The sequence below is a fragment of the Oryx dammah genome, unplaced genomic scaffold (genome assembly GCF_014754425.2).
Source record: "Oryx dammah isolate SB20612 unplaced genomic scaffold, SCBI_Odam_1.1 HiC_scaffold_2, whole genome shotgun sequence".
NCBI classification, from domain to species: Eukaryota; Metazoa; Chordata; class Mammalia; order Artiodactyla; family Bovidae; genus Oryx; species Oryx dammah.
In genome coordinates this window covers 27,719,329-27,738,087 of record NW_024070186.1, presented here as the reverse complement: position 1 = coordinate 27,738,087, position 18,759 = coordinate 27,719,329, and the positions used below count along the sequence as shown (strand labels likewise).

General features: G+C 38.7%; 1 protein-coding gene across 1 annotated transcript in view; it reads left to right on the top strand.

Moving 5' to 3' along the window:
• Positions 1-18,371: 18,371 nt before the first annotated feature.
• The window catches only part of RBP2 (retinol binding protein 2), a 31,435-nt gene continuing 31,047 nt past the window's right edge, over positions 18,372-18,759 (top strand). The window contains exon 1 of the mRNA XM_040233794.1: positions 18,372-18,488. The gene's annotated coding sequence lies outside the window, so the exon portion shown is untranslated. The remainder of the gene's footprint in view (positions 18,489-18,759) is intronic.

Sequence of the window (18,759 nt, the reverse complement as noted above, 5' to 3'; positions counted from 1 at the left end):
TTCCTTCTCCAGACCCAGGGATTGAACCCACGTCTCTTGTGTCTCCTGCATTGGAAGGCGTGTTCTTTACCAACTGAGCTAGGAAAGAAGCCCTTAAGCAAATGGGAAAAAGCCAGTTTCCCATACTGCATGCCGTAAGTTAAGTTGCATACTGTAAGACATTACATAAATGACAAAATTATAGATGGAGGACACATCAGTGGTTGTCAGAAGTTAGGAAATGAGCAGGAAGATGTGACTACAAAGGGGCAGGATGAGGAAGTTCTTTTGTGGGAAAGAAATCCTGTGTTTGATTGTGGTGGTGGTTTTGCTCTTCAGTCACTAAGGCATGTCGATTCCTGTGACCCCATGGACTGTAGCACACCAGGCTTCCCTGTCCTTCACTGTCTCCTGGATTTTGCTCAAAGTCATGTCTATTGAGCCGGTGATGTTATCTAACCATCTCATCCTCTCTGCTCTCTTCTCCTTTTGCTTTCAATCTTTCCCAGCATCAGGGTCTTTTCCAGGGACTTGTCTCTTCACATCAGGTGGCCAAAGTATTAGAGCTTCAGCTATGAATCTATATATGTGATTCAATGGGCCTCACTGGTGGTTCAGCGGTAAAGAATCCATCTGCCAGGGCAGGAGCTGTAGGAGGCTAGAGTTCGATCCCTGGGCTGGGAAGATCCCTTGGAGAAAGACATGGTAAACCACTGCAGTACCCCTGCCTGGAGAATCTCACATACAGAGGAGCCTGGTGGGCTAGAGTCCACAGAGTCACAAAGAGTCGGACATGACTGCGACTGAACATGCGTGCACATACACAAAGACATACAAAAACTGAGGGCATGCAAAAAAAATGGTGAAACCTGAATAAGTTCTGTAGTCAATTGTATTAATGGTGCCAGATAATTTCTTGGTTTTGATAATGTTCTATAATTATAGAAGATACCGCCACTGAAGGAAGCTAGAGGGTGGTTATATAGGACCTTGCCATACTCATTTTGCAATTTCTTCTAAGTCTATAATCATATCAAAATAAAAAGCTTTAAAAATAACACTACTTATAAAATCATAAGGGATATGATTAAAACAGGGCTCAGAGGAAATATTCATATCCTTAAGCAATTAATACTCAACAAAGAAATTATGAAAATAATTAAATTATGAATTTGATAGTTAAAAAAAGCAGTAAAATAAGCATAAAAATAATAGGAAGAAGGAATTGATAAAGCAAAAAGCAGATGTTACTGGCACCGAAGACAGAACAAGAACAAACTTGAGTGTTGGATCTTTAAAATTAAAATATAGAAACCACTGTGAAGTGAAGTGAAAGTCCCTCAGTCATGTCTGACTCTTTGCAACCCCATGGACTGTACAGTCCATGGAATTCTCCAGGCCAGAATACTAGCGTGGGTAACTATTCCCTTCTCCAGGGGATCTTCCCAACCCAGGGATCAAACCCATGTCTCCACATTGCAGGCAGATTCTTTACCAGTCAAGCTACCAGAGAAGACAAGAATTCTGGAGTGGGTAGCCTATCCCTTCTCCAGCAGATCTTCCTGACCCAGGAATTGAACCAGGGTCTCCTGCATTGCAGGCAGATTCTTTACCAGCTGAGCTACTAGGGAAGCCCCAGAGAAACCACTAACCAACCAAATTTTTGAAAAAATAAGAAACCATAGTACACAGAATTAAACTTGGAATGAAGAAATAGCCACTGATACAAGGAAATAAAAGTAAGTAATTTCAAGAAGATCTAACCAGTCCATTCTAAAGGAGATCAGCCCTGGGTGTACTTTGGAAGGAATGATGCTAAACCTGAAACTCTAGTACTTTGGCCACTTCATGCGAAGAGTTGACTCATTGGAAAAGACTCTGATGCTGGGAGGGATTGGGGGCAGGAGGAAAAGGGGACCACAGAGGATGAGATGGCTGGATGGCATCACTGACTCGATGGATGTGAGTTTGAGTGAACTCCGGGAGATGGTGATGACAGGGAGGCCTGGTGTGCTGCGATTCATGGGGTCGCAAAGAGTTGGACACGACTGAGCGACTGAAATGAACTGAACTGAATTTCAAGAAATGGGAGCTTTTCAAGTAAAATATTTTTCAAAAATCAAAACTGACCTTAGGATAGACAGAAAATCTAAAGAGATCTTTAAATTACCTAGTTGAAACTGAGTAAGTTGTCAAAGAACTACCCTTCACAAAAGCACCAGACCCATAAGGTTTCAAAGGCAGATGTTACTAAATCCTAAAGGAATAAATAATGCCACTTTGTTTATTTTTCTTTCAAATTTTCATGGTATTTTTATGAATATACTTATTCCTTTTTTTCCTTTGTACTCTCATTCCCTGTATACCATAAGCTACCATTTTAGTAAGTATAGTGTTGGCATATTTTTGCAAGATATGCTTTGTTTTGTGATGCTGTATATTTTTAAAATTTATGTAAATGGTATTTTGTTATATATGGCTCGTGCTTCTGAAATTGTAAGCAGTGTCTCCTTGCCCTTAGGTTCAAAAACAGTCCCCTACATTTTCTTTCAAAAATGTTACAGTTTTACTATTCCCATTGAGGTCTTTAATTCACTTAGAATGCAGGTTTGCATGGGCTATCAGGGAGATACATGGTTTTATTTTTCGCTGTATATTGAATCGGTTTGCTCACTCTTTGGCCCTTTCCCATTGATCTGTGGTGTCAATTCTATGGCATATTGACCTCCTGTGCACACAGGGCTCTTTCTCTCAGTTCTCTATTCTGCTCCTTCTGTCTGTGTGTACTTGTGGTAACACTATAGTGCATTTATTACTTTAGTGTTGTAGTATCTCTTAGCATTGTTAGCACAAATCCCCATCTTTCAATCTTCTTAGACTAAGCTATTCATGGGCCTTTATTCCTCAATATAAATTTCAGAGCAATTTTATCATGTTCCCCCACCAAAAATTTCCACCTAGAATTTTGTTCGGGTATACACCAGATTTATAGATGAATTTGTGGGGGAATAGAGGCCTTCGGGGGAGAAGGCAATGGCACCCCACTCCAGTACTCTTGCCTGGAAAATCTCATGGATGGAGGAGCCTGGTAGGCTGCAGTCCATGGGGTCGCTAAGAGTCAGACACAACTGAGCGACTTCACTTTCACTTTTCATTTTCATGCATTGGAGAAGGAAATGGCAACCCACTCCAGTGTTCTTGCCTGGAGAATCCCAGGGACAGGGGAGCCTGGTGGGCTGCCGTCTATGGGGTCGCACAGAGTTGGACACGACTGAAGTGACTTAGCAGCAGCAGCAGCAGAGGCCTTCAGAATGCTAAATTATCTGATCCAACAGTATAACACATCTCCACTTTTATTCAATTATCTATGTGACCTTTAACTGAGGTTTTTAAGATTTCTCCAAAGAGATTGTGTATGTTTTCATTTTTTCATTTTTCTTTCATTTTTCATTTTTCTCGTATTCTTTGTAGATTTCTTACCCTTATAAATAATTTCTCCTTTTTTATTATATTTTCTAGTAAATTATGGCTGACATAAAGCCATGCTATTGATTTTTGTTGTTTCCTCTTATATCTAACCAAGTTTCTGGAGTCTTTTATCAGTTCTAACAGATTGTGTGCTGATACTGACTTTTCCTGGGTAAATGATTATATCACCTCAAATAATGACAGTTCTAAGTCTTCCAATCCCTATACTGCTTATATAAAGCAGTCAAGAGCAGAGAGAAAAAGAGGAAAAGCTTCCAAATTCATTTTTACGAACTAGTGCAATATTTATACCCAAAGCAGACAAGATAGTCTAAACAGAGAAAACTACATATTAGCCTAATTCATAAATATCTGTGTGAAAGTGAAAGTGAAGTCACTCAGTCGTGTCCGACTCTTTGTGACCCCATGGACTGTAGCCTACCAAGCTCCTCTGTCCATGGGATTCTCCAGGCAAGATTACTGGTGTGGGTTGCCATTTCCTTCTCCAGGGGATCTTCCTGACCCAGAGATTGAACCTGGGTTTCCCGCTTTGGAGGCAGACGCTTTAACCTCTGAGCCATCTGTGTAGACATCCTAAATAAAAATAACCAAAATGTACTTTAAAAGAACAAGTCACCAAGAAAAATGGTGTTAATTCCTACAGTGTAAAGAAGATTAAATGTTATTTACCATGTTAACATGTCAAAGGAGAAATTTATATGACCATCCTTTTGGATGTGGAACATCCAATTCTAACCTAAAAATGAAAGTTTAGTAAAATAAACATGGATGACTGACTTAGGTTAAAAACTGATCAGTCCTATTGGCAAGACATTAAAAACATTTCTATTAAAAAGTCAAGAATAAGCTATAGATACCACTAATATTTTCCTCGAAGGATTAGATATTGCTGTCAGACAATCAAAATGAGTAAAGGTGTAAATTGGAGTCGTGTCCAATAAGAGTCATGTCCAACTCTTTGCGACCCCATGGGCTATAGCCCGCCAGGCTCCTCTGTCCATGAAATTTTCCAGACAGGAATACTGTAATGGGTTGTCATTTTAGGGGATCTTCCCAACCCAGGGATCGAACTGTTCCTCTTGCATCTCCCGCAATGGCAGGTGGATTCTTTACCACTAGCACCACATATAGATGATATTATATTCAGGAAAATACAAGAATACAAGCAAATCAACTGAACAACTATTACAGATAATAAGAGAATTCAAAAAGACCACAAAATATGCCCATAAATAGCTTTTCTATATATGAACAAGAATTAGAAAATACAGAGGGAAAAAAAAATTCCTTTTACAGTGGTAACAACTGACAAAATGTTTAGAAGTAATTACCAAAAATGAGAAAGATATATTTACAACAAACTTTAAATTCAGTCTTCATATAAAATAAGATTTGAATTAATAAAAAGTTCTACCCTGTTCTTACATAGGAGAACCCAACATTATAAAAATGTCCTTTCTTCCTAGATTAATACATAAATGGAATATGAAAAGTTTCTCATTTTTTATAAAAAAATGGAATTTTAAATTAGTGAGGAAATGACTTGAAATGGTGTTAGATAATCAGTCACATATTTGGAAAAATAAGTAAGCTGAATCAAAGTTTGTAAGCTAAAACTGAACGTGTAAAGGTTTTAGAAGTTACAAGAACTTTTGTTTGTATTTTTAAAATTAATCTTAGGGTAGGGAAAGCCATTCTAAAACACAAACTTCAGAACCAATGAAGTAAAAGTTTGATACTTATAAATTAAAATGTCTGCACAAAACTTTCAGTTTAAAAATTGGGATTGAATAGACAGATTTATCACTGTTTTTTCCAAAATTTCACTTAAGTGACAAAGTGTTGAAGAAAACATATTTTAAAGAAGAAGAAATCATGACCCTCATACAATGTATACACTTGGCAGAGATTTTATTTAAGTTCCTAATTAATGAGGGAACCAGTAAGAGGCCACATTTCTTACAGTGGAGGCTTTAACTTACAGGTTTATATTCCCCACCTAACAGAATCTATTCATTTTTGCCACATTCAGGAGTCATTTGCATAGTTATAGACTGGAAACATTTGCCCTATTATTATTTTTTTAAGATTTTTTGATGTAGATCATTTTTAGAGGTTTTTTTAAAAATCGAATTTATTACAACACTGCTTCTGTTTTATGTTTTCGGGTTTGGGGCCACAAAGCATGTGAGATCTTAACTCTCCGACCAGGGATCGAATCCTCACTCCCTGCATTAGAAGGCAAAGTCTTAACCAGTCCTAGCCAGGGAAGTTCCTGCGTTGCTCTTAGTTCTAACTTCTATACCTGAAGTGTTGGAAAATAGCCTAGCCAAAGACAACCAAGGATAATTTGGATGGCTAGGCTAGACAGGACACTTAATAATACTGTTTTGCCCATTTCAAAGACTTTTACAATTTTCCTGATACTCTCCCCTACTTGTAATCATAATAATCTGAAGAAAGATTATTCCTGATGACAAATAACAGTCTTCTCATGATGTTTGACCTGATTATTTACATAGGTGCTAGAGGAGTGTTCATATAGGTCTCTAAATTTGCTGTGTGGTATCTAGAGTAGTCTGACAAGAAGGAGACACAGATACAATCTCTGCATTGGGAAGATTCCCCTGGAGAAGGAAATGGCAACCCACTCCAGTATTCTTGCCTGGGAAATCCCATGGAACAGAAGAGCCTAGTGGGCTACAGTCCATGGGGTCACAAAGAGTCAGACATGACTTAGCAACTAAAGAACAACCAACAATATCTAGAGCAAAGCAAGTTCTATCTGAAAGTCTTCATAAGGCAACTTAGATGAACTTTTAAAAACATCTATTATTTGCCATCCCATGGCTAAGAAACTCTCTACTAGATTTTACTTGCAAAGTTCAATGACTCTCTTTTCTCAAGGTTCCTAAAATAACTTGGGTTTCTTCCCCCAAGGGAAGTCACCTTCCTTACTACCTGTGAGTCTGGACCCTGTAAACAAAGCACTCAGACCTGTTTTCCTGGGAGGCCATAATAGGCAAGGTCTCTTTAAGTACTACCAGACTTTGTTCCTTAAGAATGACTTGTCATGCCTGATTAAAAGAGCATTGTACTCAAATATAGTACTGCAGGAGGACCTTGGATGTTTAATCAATTTGTTTAATTATGTTCTCATATAAAGAAAGAGTCTTATTAAACATACACAAATAACTGTATTGCCATGAAAAGGAGACTCAGAAAGAGTTTCTGAATTAGTTGGTAAATTAGATATCACTTTTAAATGTTTCATTTTAGTTTAAAAAAGCAGAGTCTGGCTCAGACAGTAAAGCGTCTGCCTGCAATGCGGGAGACCCGGGTTTGATCCCTGGGTTGGGAAGATCTCCTGGAGAAGGAAATGGCAACCTACTCCAGTATTCTTGCCTAGAGAATCCCATGGACGGAGGATCCTGGTAGGCTACAGTCCATGGGGTCGCAAAGAGTCGCACACGACTGAGCGACTTCACTCACTCACTCAACAAATTGCTATAGGCTACAGGGAGCATGAGAAGACACAGAAAGGGCATCCTTATAGATCTGGAAAATATATAGATTTGGAAAAATTCAAATGACATCAGCAATATTCCAAACAAATAACCACAATAAAATGTTGCACATCAGCTCATTCAGTTCTACATAATTAATTCTTGTTCCACTGGATCTTGGGTTAGTAGTCTCATGAAGCCATCTGTTTCCCAGTGAAAAGAGTTCTGGAAATCCCAAATCACTCCCCTGATATGGTCTGAAAGTTGCCTAAGTGATACCAGCTCAGATGCTTCTATCCAAGACTTGATATTTTGAAAGGTCAATATTTTGCAGTACCTGTTTTCACAAGGCTCTGAGATTTTCCTTGTTTGTTGAAGACACAAACTCTGGCCTGTTGCTTATAAAAGAGACTTCAGCAAGAGTTAGAGTAAAACACAAGCTATTTATAAAAGACAAAGTTATAGTTTTTTTGTCATTGAAAAATCTCAAGCGTAGAAGGACTGATAAGAGTTTGTAATAAACAAAAGAATAATACAACTGGGACTTCCCTGATGGTCCAGTGGCTAAGACTCCATGCTCCCAATGTAGGCGACCTGGTTCAATTCCAGGTCAGGCAATTAGAGCCCACGTGCTGCAACTAAAGATCCTGCATGCTGCAACTAAGGCCCAGTGCAGCCAAATATATAAATAAATATTTTTAAGAAAAGAATAATACAACTGACAAGGACATTTGGGTGTTTGGTTGGTGGCATGCAAAACAAAGATAATAAACCCATTCTCCAAGAAAACATTTTAAGTAAATACATCTTAGCTCAACGATAAAGTCTGTTTTCTAAGAGGCTAGTGAATGCTGCATCTGATTTATAAAATTGGATTTTATAGGGGAAAATATCTTGAGAGATGACACACAATAATCCTTTGATATACTATATAATGTTCTTAGACTGTTGAGTAAAGAGATTCCATAAACTTGAAAGGGCTTAGACTCCTATACAGCTGTAAAACTTCAAGATTATGTCTGATGTGCTTTGAGAACCACTGGCTTAAACATTACTCGGTTTGAAGTCTTTTTAAAAAGAAAAAAGACTGGCAATCAATATGCTAAATAATAATTGAAATATATTGTTGTCAATATTATCAGGTATTGATAACACTACCAAGATTCAGATAAATAGAGGGAAATTCAACAGAACAATTTTATAAGACCTTCAATCAGTATTTTCCCTGAAATTAAAACATACAGAAAGTGAGGCATTGAAAAATCTCCTGGAGCATCCCATAAAGCATAACATTTCTGAAATGCTTTTATTAATAATACCTTACTTACAAAATTTAACTCAGGGAGGGGTGAGCATCTCTTCTGATTTAACTCTTTCCACACAACTCTCCAAACCTGATTATTTCTAGCATCCCTTTTTATAAGGTAAAAGGACAAAATTTTGTGAGTTTCTTCTAGGAATCCTATGGGAAATCTCAAAGGCTGCTTTAGGTGTGTAAGATATCTGGCAATTTTTATTATCTTCTATTTTTCAGACCTGATTTTTAAAAGGCAGAAATCAAGAGCTGTCAAAGGAGATTTGGACACTAGATTAAGACATTAATGAGTACCTGAGAAACAATACTTGGTTGCTTATGAATCAAAGGAACAATAAAACATTTTAAAATAAACAAGAACCTTAACACTTTCATAATTGAGGAATCTTTTTCTTTCTCCTCTTTTTTTGTAATTAAGAGTATAAAGTAAAATTATTCAGGTTAATCACAGAATCTGTGCTTTCTAGGTAGATTATACAGAGAATATATAAAGTAGCCAGTCATCCTGATTTCCCCAAGACTGTCCTGGTTTTAGCACAGAAAACTGCATATCTCCAGAAACCCCACTGTCCCAGGCCAATCAGAAAGGCGGGTCACCCCAGAAAGAATAACCATTCAAACTGCAAATGAAAACATTAATTGGAAAACCAATGGAGCAAATCCATCAAGACTCAGAACTTTGCAAACATTTTAACACATTTTGTAGCTTGTGAGATTTAGTATTATAAATCAAGACAAGTAAAATTTACTTGTTTGATTCAGGACAAATCCAAGTTTTATCTTTTTTATGCTCTTTTATACTCACCAAGCCTGATTACCTCTAGCATCTCTTTTATTCCAACACTGATTTCAAGGGGTCCACATGTTCAAAACTAATTTCATAATAGTATTTAAAGGCTATTTCAGTTAGCATGCTATACATTCATCATTGCTATCTTCAAGTGGATAAATGAATATCTTAAGTCTTTCTCAGTTTTGGTTTTTAATAAACATAACTAGCTATAAACACATAAATAAAAGTGTTTTGTGCCCTCAATAGGCACAAAGTGGTTTAAAAAACAAAAATCTCAAGAACCACTGCTTATGGAAAAGCAAAACCATACTCTCAGTCATATTTCTGTCATTATTGCAGTTGTAACCATTCATATTAATTATAACTTTTCACTAAAGTAATTAACTTCCATTTCACAGAGAAAATAATTGAGTGTTCTGTCATACTGAACCATTTTAGCAGATTAGCAAAGTTTATAGTACATTTTTTCCAGTCACATGCATTCCTGTGTGGCAAAAAATAAGCACATTCATTAACATGACTCATGTCTATAGCTTCTCTTACAGCACATACAAATATGCAAAATTATGCTTTGTAATCAGTGTGTTAGTATTCTAGGCTCTTAGAAAGTACCTAGATATCCATCAATTACATAATTTATTTAATTTAATATTAGCTTAAAATTTTAAGTTACCGAGAGATCCTGGAAATGATCTTCAAGCTGACATTCTACAGAACACAATTACTGCTGAAATTGTTTATCAGAATCATGATTAGATGGAGCTGGACATAAATTTACATTTTCCATCCTCAAACATTATGGAGGAGTCACGTGAGCTAATTCAATCAACAAACCTGTAATCATTTGGGGAAAATATACCCAATTAGAAATAAGTGTTTGCTAAATTACAGCTGACACTTGAACAGTGGGAGGGTTAGAAGCACCCACCCTCCAAGCAACTGAAAATGCCCATATAACTTTACAATCAGCCCTTCCTGTGCACAGTTCACTATCTGCAGAGTCAACTATGGATCCTGTAACGAAAAAGATTATTTAGCAAAAAGTCTGTGTATAACTGGACCACTCGGCTCAAACCCGTGTTGTTCAAGGATCAACCAGATACTTAACAGTGATAACTCAGAGAAGAAAACAAAGTTGTTTTTATTAATACACATTAGTCAACTGACCTTGTTTGCAAACATTTACTTTAATTATGTGAATTTGGATTCTTAAAAAAGGTTTCTGAGTGAGCTGCACAAAGAACAATTTTTAGCACATTTAAAGTGTTAGAAGTTTAATTATCCTATTTTTCAGGACTTTATATAAGCACTTATTTATTCCATAAACCAATCAGAATAAAGCTCCTTTCACTTAAAAGAATTTATAATCTAATTAATTTATACCCTCCAGAAACAGGAAAGTATACACAAGCACATTGAGAGGTAAAGTTCTTTCTAAATTATAGACAGAGAGCTTACAGCTTCAGTTTTACGACTTGTCACACAAGTTAAATGACACAGACGCGAAATTAAAGAAACTTTTTGTAACATTTTGTTTATCAAAAACAACTGCTCTCTTTCTTAGTGGGCATGAATTTTTTAATTTGTATTCAAACACATGAGAAAACAAATAAATGGCCAGATTCTCTGTTATCTCTCACCCAGCAGAAGGATATCCATCATTCATCTACAGAAATCACCAAATGGTCAGACCATTAAGCCAAGTTCCCAGTCATTGCTATTGGCAATAAGGTATAATTTATAGGCTCTAAGTGAAACAAAACCAAAATACAAAATTAATTGAGAGGGAAAAAAATCTGAGAGAATACAGAGCTGGAAAGGTTAAAATTCTATTGACATTTGGGATTCACCTCTAGGAGCCAAGAAGGAAATATGCTCTGGCTGAAGCTGTCCATGAAGGATACTCTGGGCACAAAGCCTGGGTGACTCTGTCAAGGTGAATCGATTGTGTGTCTGAGCAGCAACTCGAAAATTGTTAAAATACGGTTTTTTAAAAACATGAAATCATAGCTCTCATATAAATATACAATGAACACTTAAATTAACTCATTAACTAATGAGGCAACCAATAAGATATTGCAACTGGTTCAAATGAAGATGTGACTTACAGAGATTTGTAATCTCTACTGGACTATATACATATATAATATACATATTTATACTAGACTGTTCAGGTATGACCTAAATCAAATCCCTTATGACTATACAGTGGAAGTGAGAAATAGATTTAAGGGACTAGATATGATAGACAGAGTGCCGGATGAACTGTGGATGGAGGTATGTGACATTGTACAGGAGACAGGAATCAAGAACATCCCCAAGAAAAAGAAATGCAAAAAAGCAAAATGGCTGTCTGAGGAGGCCTTACAAATAGCTGTGAAAAGAAGAGAAGCAAAAAGCAAAGGAGAAAAGGAAAGATATAAGCATCTGAATGCAGAGTTCCAAAGAATAGCAAGGAAAGATAAGAAAACCTTCCTCGGAGATCAATGCAAAGAAATAGAGAAAAACAACAGAATGAGAAAGACTAGAGATCTCTTCAAGAAAATTAGAGATACCAAGGGAACATTTCATATAAAGATGGGCTCAATAAAGGACAGAAATGGTAGGGACCTAACAGAAGCAGAAGATATTAAGAAGAGGTGGCAAGAATACACAGGAGAACTGAACAAAAAAGATCTTCACGACCCAGATAATCATGATGGTGTGATCACTGACCTAGAGCCAGACAAAGCTAGTGGAGGTGATGGAATTCCAGTTGAGCTATTTCAAATACTGAAAGATGACCCTGTGAAAGTGCCACACTCAATATGCCAGCAAATTCGGAAAACTCAGCAGTGGCCACAGGACTGGAAAAGGTCAGTTTTCATTCCAATCCCAAAGAAAGGCAATGCCAAAGAATGCTCATACTACCACACAATTGCACTCATCTCACATGTTAGTAAAGTAATGCTCAAAATTCTCCAAGCCAGGCTTCAGGAATACGTGAACCATGAACTCCCTGATGTTCAAGCTGGTTTTAGAAAAGGCAGAGGAACCAGAGATCAAATTGCCAACATCCGCTGGATCGTGGAAAAAGCAAGAGAGTTCCAGAAAAACATCTGTTTCTGCTTTATTGACTATGCCAAAGCCTTTGACTATGTGAATCACAATAAACTATGGAAAATTCTGAAAGAGATGGGAATACCAGACCACCTGATCTGCCTCTTGAGAAACCTATATGCAGGTCAGGAAGCAACAGTTAGATCTGGACATGGAACAACAGACTGGTTCCAAATAGGAAAAGGAGTACGTCAAGTCTGTATATTGTCACCCTTCTTATTTAACTTCTATGCAGAGTACATCATGAGAAATGCTGGGCTGGAAAAAGCACAAGCTGGAATCAAGATTGCCAGGAGAAATATCAATCACCTCAGATATGCAGATGACACCACCCTTATGGCAGAAAGTGAAGAGGAACTAAAGAGCCTCCTGATGAAAGTGAAAGAGGAGAGTGAAAAAGTTGGCTTAAAGCTCAACATTCAGAAAACGAAGATCATGGCATCTGGTCCCATCACTTCATGGCAAATAGATGGGGAAACAGTGGAAACAGTGGCTGACTTAATTTTTCTGGGCTCCAAAATCACTACAGATGGTGACTGCAGCTATGAAGTTAAAAGACGCTTACTCCTTGGAAGGAAAGTTATGACCAATCTAGATAGCATATTCAAAAGCAGAGACATTACTTTGCCAACAAAGGTCCATCTAGTCAAGGCTATGGTTTTCCCAGTGCTCATGTATGGATGTGAGATTTGAACTATAAAGAGAGCTGAGCGCCGAAGAATTGATGCTTTTGAACTATGGTGTTGGAGAAGACTGTTGAGAGTCCCTTGGACTGTAAGGAGATCCAACCAGTCCATCCTAAAGGAGATCAGTCCTGGGTGTTGATTGGAAGGACTGATGTTGGAACCTGATGCAAAGAGCTGATTCATTGGAAAAGACCCTGATGCTGGGAAAGATTGAGGGCGAGAGGAGAAGGGAATGACAAAGGATGAGATGGTTGGATGGCATCACTGTCTCAATGGACATGGGTTTGGGTGGACTCTGGGAGTTGGTGATGGACAGGGAGGCCTGGTGTGCTGCGGTTCATGGGGTCGCAAAGAGTCGGACATGACTGAGCGACTGAATTGAACTGACTGATATCATATGTATGTATGCATATATATATATAGAGAGAGAGAGCAAATGGAGGACATGAATATACACATGGGAAGGGAAGGAAGAGCTGGTATGAGTGTTATATCTTCACCATTCATTGACAGAAGTCAACAAAAAATGTTTAAAATTGATATAATTTTAAAAGTGATATAATTTTTTTTTAGAACTGCAGAGGCAAGGGCCAGCAAACAACTAAAACAATGAAAAGTCATTAAAAATAATTCCTACTTTCTTCTGGAAAGTAGGAATTTAGTAAGTAGGAATGGGATAAAAGACTTCTACACTTAAAAAAGGTTTTATTGAGATATAGTTGGTGTATTGATACAATATTATGTAAGTTTCAGATGTACAACACAATGATTCACAATTTTTAAAGGTTATACTTCATTTATAGTTATTATTAAATATTGGCTATATTCCCTGTGCTGTATAGCATCACTGTAGCTTGTTTTATACATAGTAGTATAGTAGACCTCTTGATAGTAGTACCTCTTAATTCCCTACCCTTATCTTGCCCGCTCTCTCTTCCCTCTCCCACTGATAATCCTAGTTTGTTCTCTCTATATTTCTTTTTCATTACTTTCACTAGTTTGCTTTATTTTTTAGGCTCCAGATGTAAGTGATATCATACATATTTTTCTTTTTCTGACTTATTTTACTAAGCATAATACCCTCCAAGTCTGTCTGTGTTGCTGCAAATAGCATAATTTCTCTTTTTGATGGGTACGTAATATTCCATTGTGTACGTACAAAGCACATCTTTATCAATTGATTTGTTGATGGACATTTAAATTGCTTACATATCTTGGCAATTATAAATAATGTTTCTATAAACATTGGAGTGCATATATCTTTATGAGTTAGTGATTTGGGTTGTTTTGGATATGTATCCAGAAGTGGAACTGCTGGGTCATATGGAAAGCTTATCCATTTATTATAAGCTTGTAGTGCTTCAATTTTTGTAATATCTGCATGCACTCTTTTCAAAAATGTAGAAAAATATTTTTAAAATGTTTTAAAAAAAAGGTAAGAGCGACTAAGAGAAATAATTATAACAGTTGCACAGTAAGATTAATTTCCTTAATATATAAAAAGCTCTTTAAATCAATAAACAAGACTAACAGCACAATTTCAAATGAACAAAGGGCATGAAAAAGAAGCTCATAGAATAAGAAAAATGGTCCACAAAAATTTGAAACTATGTACAACTGTACTTATAAGAATCCATTTTAAAACAAGGAGATACACTTTTTTAAACCTATCTGACAAAGATTTTTAAAATTATTTTCTCATACACAGGGTTGCCAAGAATGTGATGAAATAAGACCTCTCATAACTGGGAAAACCTACTTGAAAACCACTTTGACATTTTCCTTAATGTGTACAAAAACATATGTACACAATAGATCAGAATAGCACAGTTTGTCATTACAAGTAATACTAAGAATCCAAATGACCTTCAGCTCAGGACCAGCTAAATTAAGTATGGTACTTGCAATCAATAGGGTACTATACAACGGTCAGGAAGAATGAGAAAATTCTCTCGGTATTGATATGGAAAGTTTGCCAAGATAAGTAAAATGAAAACTGTAGATCCAAGTTTGTATACTTTCCTTTTTGGATAAACAGGCAAGAGGGAGAAAATATTTCATATTTGGCTTTATACACATAAAGAAATTCTGAAGAGATACACAAGCAATTGATACAGATGGTTTTGCTTTTGGCAGTAGCAGCAGTGGGACCTGAACATAGGCGAACAAGCATTTCCATTGTGTTTTATATGTTTCCATACTATCTGAATTTCTAACCATGTGAATATGTTACCTGTTCAAAAATGCAATAACATATGAATAAATAAGTAAATAAGAATGAAGTAGATCATGTATGCTTTGGAAAGATTTCCAAGATATATTAAATGGAAACTTCAGGCAGTCCTTAGGACTGGTGGAAGGAAAGCTCAGTGGAAGAAGTTTCCATCGGGTGTGACTTTCAACGACAATCCAGGGATTCTTGGAGAGGAAGGAACAGCCCCCTTGGGAAGAGGTGGTCTGGGATGACCCCTGCCAGCTCCTTACCTCCTCCTGACTATTGGTAAGAGGATGAGGAGGGTGTACAACAAGAGAATTGCAATTGGGCCCCTTCCTGGGCCAGAGCAATTTGATTCTGATATGAGGGTTTGTGACGTCCTGCTCTCCTAGCCTGCTTTCTGGGAGCAAAGTTGGAGAAGCACAATTCACATAAAGCTAAAGCCAGACACAGTGCTGCCTGGTGGCTGAAGGAAGTCTCAGATCTCCTTCTCCCTGTGTCTTCAGGTGAAGACAAATTCAGTGGCTTCTACCCCACCTGAGTAAACAAAACTTTACTCAGGGCCTCGTGGGGATCTGAGTCTGGAGTCGCACCTCTGGGGGCAGGGGGCACAGACTTACCTGGTCTCCATAATCTCATGGGAGCATCTGGTTGGGAAACATTCAAACTGATCCACATCCATGGCTGAGGTGGGCAGTCTGCTCAGCCAAGAGGCAGTGCAACCAGGCGCTCCTCACCAGCCCAGCATCGGTCCAAACGCAGTTACATGCTCCCATGTGGCGTGGCTTCCTTGAGGCCACTGTGGGCACAAGGGTGGCCATGTCCATTACTAATACTTATTCCTGAGGTTTGGCTCTCCTGAGTCCAGGGGGCAGCGCCTGCAGACAGTGCTTTTATGGTCCCCTTTTAAAGGGGACCATAAGAGGCTGGTGTAGGGACTTCCCTGGTGGTCCAGGGGACATGGATTCGATACCTGGTCCAGGAAGATTCCACACGACACAGAGCAACTAAGCCTGTGCACCACAGCTAATGAGCTCACAGTCTAGAGCTGAAGAGCCACAGCTATGGAGCCCACGTGCCATGGCTACTAAAACCTGTGTGCCCTAGAGCTCACGCTCCACAGCAAGAAGAGCCACCACAATGAGAAGCCAGCACACCACAATGAAGAGTAGTCCCCACTCACCACAACTAGAGAAAGCCTGAGTGCAACCAGCTCAGCCAAAAATTAAAAAACAAAAGAAAGAATCCCTGGTCAGGGAGCTATGATCCCACATGCCTCGGAGCAGCTAAGCCCACGCACCACAACAAAGATCCCGTGCCTGCAACTAAGAGCCAACACAGCCAAATAAACATTTAAAACAGCAACAACAACAACAAAAACTGGTGCTTTTCCTGGCTCAAAATCTTTGGCTACCCCCTGCTCTCTTTTCACACATGCATGCGTGCTACTAAGTCCCTTCAGTTGTGTCCAACTCTTTGTGACCCCATGGACTGTAGCCTGCCAGGCTCCTCTGTCCATGGGATTCTTCGGGCAAAAATCCTGGAGTGGGCTGACCTCATTGGAATTCATACTTGCTTGCTTTTTTCCTACCTCCCCCATGTTTTAATGTATGTAATATGCTCTATCAATGGTTCTCCCACTTTGGCAGGTATCAGAATCAGGCCCGGGGAGGAAAGAGGCACACAGAAGCTCAGCATCCTTAAAGTAGCATAGGGCCTGCCCTCTGTGTTTTTACCAAGTTCACCAAGTAATTCCTAGAGGACAAAAGCTGGAGAATGACTGCACTAAAGTTTTTCAGCCATCCAATTTAATCTTCAATACTGCTTTAGGCTGCAATTACTATGTTCCTCAATTAGAAAATAAGATCCAATAGGCCAGATATAAAAGTGTCTGGATTCAAGTCTACCATCTTATTACTAGCTGTGTGACCTTTGGGAAGGCACCTAACCTCTCTGAACCTCATCTTCATCATCCTTATAGTAACATCCCCCTATCTAAAAGGGTGGCTAAGAGAGTTAAAAGAAATAAGCCAGGGCAAATTCTCAGCACTCACAAGGTCATAATTGTTTTGTAATCAAGGGTCAAGCCACTTATTGGAAACAAAACACTATGTAATAAAAGTTTTTGAATTGGAACATCTTCATTGATTTTAACACATCAAATGGCATTTGATAAATTGTGGGAGAGTATATGGACCAATGCATTATTGATTAACTCACCAATGCTTTCGTTTAATTTGAAGTCTTAAAAAGAAAGATTGTTAGTACTCATAACTCCATTGGTAGTCAAAGTCTTTCTGCTCTTCCTTCCACAGAAAATTGGGTCTTCTGCTGCGGAAAGTCCCTCTCCTACTCACAGGCAAGACAAGCAGTTTTCACTCCATGAACATTTGTTTATTTCTCATCTGCCATTTCCTAGGCAGTGAGGATGTGGTAGTAAATAAAATAGAAAATGCCTCTTCATCTCAGGGAGAAGACAGTAAATAAACAGATTTTACCTAATTTGGGAAATGTGAGACATTCTTTCAGTCTGGTGGAAGGAAAGGTTAGTAGGAGGAAGTTTCTATTGGTTGTGAAGCCAATGGCAATCCAAAAATCCTTGGAAGAAAGGCAGGAACAGCCCCCTTGGGAAGAGGTGGTCTGGGATGACCCCTACCACCTCAGGACCTCCTCTGGACAGTTGATAAGTTGAAAGGGGAGGCAGAGGACAAGAGAACTGCATATGGGCCCCTTCCTGGGCCAGAGCAATTTGATCCCTGTGGCCCTGGGAGGGATGAAGGTTTGTGACCTCCTGCTCTCCTGGCCTGCCTTCTGGGAGCAAAAGTGGAGAAGTACAGTTTGCATAAAACTAAAGCAAGATGCCCAGGTGGCTCAAACGGTAAAGAGTCTGCCTACAATGCAGGAGACTTGGGTTCGATCCCTGGGTCAGGAAGATCCCCTGGAGAATGAAATGGCTACCCATGCCAGCATTCTTGCCTGGAGAGTCTGGTGGGATACAGTTCATGGGGTCGCAAAGAGTCGGACATGACTGAATGACTAACACTTTCAAAGCCAGGCCCAGTACTACTGGTGGCTGGAGAAAGTCCCATGACCCCTTCCTCCTGGGTCTTCAGGTGAAGACAAGTCTGAGGGAAAGTCTGATGCCCATAATAGGCACATTTTGCTGGATGAAAGAAGCAAGTCAAAAGGGCATTGCTCAACAGAAAGGGGAGGAGAGGAAAGGGTTCTGCAGAGAAGCTCAGTGAACACCCAGTTGGTGACATTTGTCTTCAAAGGGCACACCTTTTTGCCTTATGAGAAGGAGAGAGGGTGGAGCTGGGCAGGCCTGGGCTGGAGGGGCTTCCTGGCTTCCCAGAGCCAGCCTGGAGCCCAGTTGCCTACAGTCAGATGCTCTGAAGGACTTCAGGTAAATACCTGGGGATCTCTGCTGTGTGTGCTCTTAGCTGAATAATTTATCTCAGATCCAGACTTCTTGAGAGGTCCACATCTTCACTTTTTAGTGTGATTTCAAGAAAGTTTCTTTCAACTTAGAAAGATTCATTTATAACTGATGAGTTTTCCAGTCTTCAGAGTTACCTGAAGGATTCTACAAAGAGTCAGGTAAACAAATTCAGTAGTGGAGACACCCAGGCACCTGAGAAGATGGAACATCCAAGTAAGTGATTTGTTAGTATGGA